This window comes from Orycteropus afer, unplaced genomic scaffold (genome assembly GCF_000298275.1).
Source record: "Orycteropus afer afer isolate SDZICR_OR568_19922 unplaced genomic scaffold, OryAfe1.0 scaffold03582, whole genome shotgun sequence".
NCBI lineage: Eukaryota > Metazoa > Chordata > Mammalia > Tubulidentata > Orycteropodidae > Orycteropus > Orycteropus afer.
In genome coordinates, this window is record NW_006925169.1 from 3,807 (window position 1) to 9,371 (window position 5,565).

Here is a 5,565-nt window from a genome sequence, read left to right on the forward strand (position 1 = left end):
AATGGCCAAACTTCCTCTCACCTACTTTGGTCATGTTGTAAGAAGGGACCATTCCCTGGAGAAGGATGTCATGCTTGGTAGGGTGGAGGGTCGACCAAAGAGGGGAAGGCCTTCAACGAGATGGATTGACATGGTGGCTGCAATGATGGGCTCAAGTATAGCAGGGATCATGGAGCTGGCACGGGATCGGGCAGTGGTTTTTTTTGCTGTGCATGGGGTCGCTATGAGTTGGAAATGACTCGACGGCACCTAACAACAACAGCAGTATCTCTTTCTCTGACACTTCTTCAGATAATTTTTCATCTCAGACATTGTAGTTTTCATCTATTTAAGGGTTATTTAAGATTTAAAAAAAATATCTTCCACGCTTCTATATACCTGTTGAATTTTCGTCTGTATATAGTTATAATAGTTTTAATGTCTTTGTTACTAATGTCTTTGTCTATGTCAAGGCTGAATCATTTTCAATTGTGTTTTCTCCTCATTATAGTAGTATTTTTGTATTTTTCATCTTTGAATGTCTGGTTATTTTTCACTGTGTGACAGAAATTGTGAATTTTACTTTGTTGGGTAGTAGATGGTTTGGTATTCCTGTATATAGTTTTATTCTTTGTTTCAAGTTGTAGTTAAGCTACTTGGAAAAAGTAACATGATCTGTTTAGGTCTTGCTTTTAAGCATTATTTAAATTGGATTAGAGAAGCTTTTAATGTATGTTAATATTCTCACTATTGAGGCAAATTCTCTTGAATGCTCTACCTAATGCTCAGTGAATTATGAGATTTTCTACTGTCTGAAGAAAATGAGTACTATTTCCAATCCTGTGTGAACTCTGGGATTTCTCTATTTCTTTCAGGTGGTTCTTTCCCTGAACTCAGATAGTTTAATCATACATACATGCTGGCCATTACTCAGACAATGACTCAATGAAAACTTTTACAGTTCCAGAGATTTCCTTTCCTCTCCTTTCTGGTCTTCTGTTCTGTGAATCAGTGCCCTAGGACTTGCAGTTCCATCTCTTAAATTCATGGAGACTGCTGGACTCCGCCTGCATTATAGCCTAGAGTCTTTCTCCATATAAAATGGGGAAACTGTAGGACTTATTTCTTTTGTCTGATGTCTAATGACCTGAGGGTTATTCTTTCATATATTTTGTCCATTTTTGGTTGTCTCAGGTGAGAGGGTAAATCCAGTCCCTATTACTCCTTCTTGGTCTTAAGTAGCCCAAGGCTAAACATTTTCTAACATATCTTGTATTCTTATTTTTTTTAAATGTTATTTAATATTTTCATTTCATAGCATTGGACACATAGCTCAACATACTGAAATAGTGATTCCTTGGGGGGGGGAGGGCGGGGAAATGGAAAAATAAAAAGAAAAGAAAAAATATTGCATCTTTTTGTTGGAGAATCTCAGCCCTCCCTCCCCCCCCCGGGACGTGTGGCATAGTGCACCAGTGTCCTAGCCTGCAGGAGGCACTGAGGTCCTCTGGGGAGGGAGTTTGTGCGCATTGCCTGGGGCTGTATGGCAAAAATTGTGTTGGGTGTCCTTGGCCTTGCCAGCTTAGGCCCTCAGTCACTGGTCACTTGGGGGGCCTGACTGAAGGAGGGCTAGTTGGCTGACTGGATGAACATGGGCTGGGCAAGGTCCTGGCCTGCAGGCATGGTGACTGCAGGCTGGATCTGGTACAGCTGCTGTCCATCTGTGAATTCCCGAACTTTTGCTATCCTTGCTGGACCTCTCAGTCTGTGTGATCTGTTGGGAACTGGTGGCAAGTGTCTGAATCTGTCCTTGCACAGCTTGTGTGCCTGATAACAGGCTGGGCTAAGCGTATACTGCAGCTGCCCGGCATTCAGCTGCAGCGGGATCTGCTGGATCTCTCCCGTGTTAGTGATGAGCTGCTGCATCACCTGCATGGTCTGCCCAGTGCGGCTCTGTGCCTGCGGTAGTGCCTGGACAATCTGCACCTGCTGACCTTCTCCAACCTGCATTGTCACGGGTGTGGTCTGGCCCTGTTGAGGCTGTGCGATGATGATCTGCCCAGATTGGATAGTGGTCGTGGAATTGATCATCTGCTGGCCCTGCTGTGCTCCTGGACTTGAACAGCAGTGGGCTGCTTAGCCAGCTTGAAGTAGTACTGGGCGCCATCAGCAAGAGTCACAGACTGGCGTACCTCCTCCTGATGCTTTGGAGGTTTCAGTTCCTCTCTTGGAACAATATTGATAAGAAAGTCAAACTGATCAAATTTTGTAACTGCCATGGCGATATCATTCCTCTATAGAGTCTGGCGCTTGTAATCTTCTGTGTGAATCCAGGCTCAAAGAGTCAACTCCGTGACAAAAATCTGGGCTGCCTTGGCAAAGAGCACAGGGGCTTCTGCACTTATCATCTTCATGTCTTCATCCAGTTTCATAATCTTCTTAATACGAGACAGTGGGAGCTCCTGCACTCGGAAATCTTTCACTGTTAAATTCCCAATTTCTTCCTTGACAGGAGGCCAGAAGGACTGTAGACTCTGCTGGGCATCACTGCTGCTAATACCACCAAATCCTCTTTCTGTGGACATTTTCACAAATGCCTCTGCTCTCCCATCCACGAAAGAATAGGAGCCGACCCCCCCCCCCCGCCCGCTGCGCTCCTGCAGTGTCTGCCAATGCAGAGGCCCGGGCAGGGGAGGGGGAAACGTGCGTCATAGAGAACCAAGACCACGAAGTTGGGGCGCAGACAAGATGGCAGCCTCACCGTTTGCACCATCTTCCCCCTCTTCCCTTCCCCCTCCTCTCATATCCTTAATTTTTAAAAATCATCTATAGTTAAAATAATTATCATGGAGACATAGATTATAATTTTTTAAATTATTTTACTTTATGTTAACAGAAGGATTTTGTTAATTTTTTTCACTAAAATAACTCAAGTAACTAAAAATTTATACAAACGGCATCTATATGGTGATAAATATTTTTAAAGCCCAATAATTAACAAATTATTTGTGTCTAATTTTACCCTTTTGTTCTCATTCTTCTTGAACACTCTGTTGCATTTGACAGTGAGCTCCTTACACTTCCCTAAATGCTTTTCCCCTTGACTCTTGTCATAGTACACTTAGGTCTAAGTCTATCAGTATTTCCTAACCACCCTATCTCTATATAAGGAACTCTGGTGGTGCTGTGGTTAAAGCATTCATCTGCTAACCAAAAGGTCAATGGTTTGAACCTACCAGTTGCTCCACAGAAAAAAAAATGAAGCAGTCTGTTTTCAAGAAGATTTATAGTCTTGGAAACCCTATGGGGCAGTTTCTGCTCTATCCTATTGGGTTGCTATGAGTCAGCATTGACTTGAGAGGGCAATGATTTTTTTGGTTCTATCTCCATTTACTTTGCTGAGTTTTTCTGCCTCTTCCTTTTCACTACACATGCTCTTGGATTCATACTTTGAGTTCTGTCCTTCCTTTCACATGCCCTCCAATGGAATCTCTCCCCTCTTTATAGAAAGAACTTACCAATCTACATCTGTAGTCTAGCTAGGCTCTCTTTCAGGCTTTAGTCATGTACAGGCACGTTTCTGCTAGGTACTTACACATCTAGGCTCCTCTGTCCATCAGTTGTCAACATTATCTCATTATCTTTCATTGCCCCCACCTTTCTCATCTCTATCACTTGTCATAATCATTCCCCTAGCCATTCAAGCTTTAAATCTTGGAGTAGTCCATATTTTGTTGAGTCTCTTTTATTCTTTAAACCAGGTAGTCATCTAGCTTTACCTTTCTTTTCTGAAATAGACTTTCCCCCCTTTAAATAGCCTCTACCCTGACCTAGACCCACTTCCTCATCATGATGCGTGATGATAAAGTTAGAAGGAACACCTGGCTCTTCAGAAGACTTTGAGTTCAATGTTGCTTACTAAATGGTTCTTGACTCTTTCTTTCTTTCTTTCTTTCTTTATTGTGTAGGGTGAATAAAAAGGGGGTCCTGGTGGTGTAGTGGCTAAGCTCATGGCTATTAATGTAAAGGTCAGTGGTTTGAAATCACCAGCACTCTGCAGGAGAAAGAAGTGGCAGCATGCTTCCATAAAGACTACAGCCTTGGAAATCCTAAGAGTAGTTCTACACTGTCCTATAGGGTTGCTACCAGTCATAATCAACGTGATGGCAAAGGTCTGCAGTTTTTTAGTGTAGGCTGAATAAATGAATTGGTAGCTCCTTGTAATAGTAGATCATTTCACTACAGAATACTATCATTGCTTCCAGAAGGGCAAACTTAATATTTCACTTCTCTTCTCATGAACAAAGCCTAAGGGCATCATTTTTCAGGTTTTCCATTCTCTGAGAAAAGTGAACATAATGGAGAAACATAATGAAGGTCTCTGACTCCCTCTATAAAATATACCTAAATTTCATAAGTTTTATGCAAGACTTAAAGTTTCAGCATGTTTCTTATTTTTCTAAAATTTACAAAAGCCAAAACATTAATACATTATTTTCCATACCAAAATTTACTAAATGGAGATGCCTTCAAACAATCCATTAGATTTAAAATATAAATATATTCAATGTTTGTTTTTTCAATCAAGGAACCCCAGGAAATTATATTGAAATATGGATCCCCATATGATTTTAGTTAAACATAAACCTTCGTTCACTGTTTGGCTTCCAGGGGGTGGTAAACCATTTGTAAGGAAAAGTGTTAAATAGGTCATTTGGGAGCATACAACAGCACTTGGGCTCTTTCAAAGGCAGAGAAGAAGCTAAGAAATCAATTAATGTACTAGAAATGAAAGGATGAAAACCCAGGATTCTCTCTACATCTTTTTTTTTTAAAACCTTGGAATTATTGACATCTTGTTGTTGTTGTTGTTATGTGCCGTCGAGTCGGACCCGACTCATAGCAACCCCTCCTTGGATTTCCGAGGCAGTATCACTACAGAAGTAGATTGCCCCATCTTCTTTCCAAGGAGTGGCTGGTGGGTTTGAACAGCCAGCCTTCTGATTTGCAGTCAAGTGCCTTAGCCACTATGCTACCAGAGCTCCTATTGACATCTTGAGTACAGTAATTCTTTGTTGTGAGGGGCTCTACTATGCACTATAGGGTATGTAGCATGATCCCTGAATTCTACGCACTGGTGCCAGTAGCATCCACTCAGTTGTAACAACCAAAAATGTCTCTCAAACAACAACAACAAAAAAAAAACCAAACCTACTGCATCACGTCATTTCCAACTCTTAGTGACTCCCATTGGATTTTCAAGGCTTTAAATCTTTATGGAAGTAGACTGCCTCATCTTCTTCCCATGGAGCAGCTCATGGGTTTGAACTGCTGACCTGGTTAGCAGCCAAATGCATTACACACTGTGCCACAAGAGCTTCTCTCAAATGTCCCCAGAGGGGCAATAGCGGACCTGGTTGAGATTCACTGCTCTATGTTAATGAAGCATATTTTTGGATAGCATGGCTTATAAAGCCTCCGTTTTTTTTTTTTTTTTTTGGTTTTGTTTTTAATTGTGATTTGGGTGAAAGTTTACAGAGCAAATTCACTTTCCATATAGCAATTCACACACACTTTGTCTTATGA

At 41.5% G+C, this 5,565-nt stretch overlaps 1 pseudogene; it reads right to left on the bottom strand.

The window, feature by feature from the left end:
• Positions 1–1,569: 1,569 nt before the first annotated feature.
• On the bottom strand, positions 1,570–2,564 carry LOC103213488 (annotated as a pseudogene).
• Positions 2,565–5,565: the final 3,001 nt, after the last annotated feature.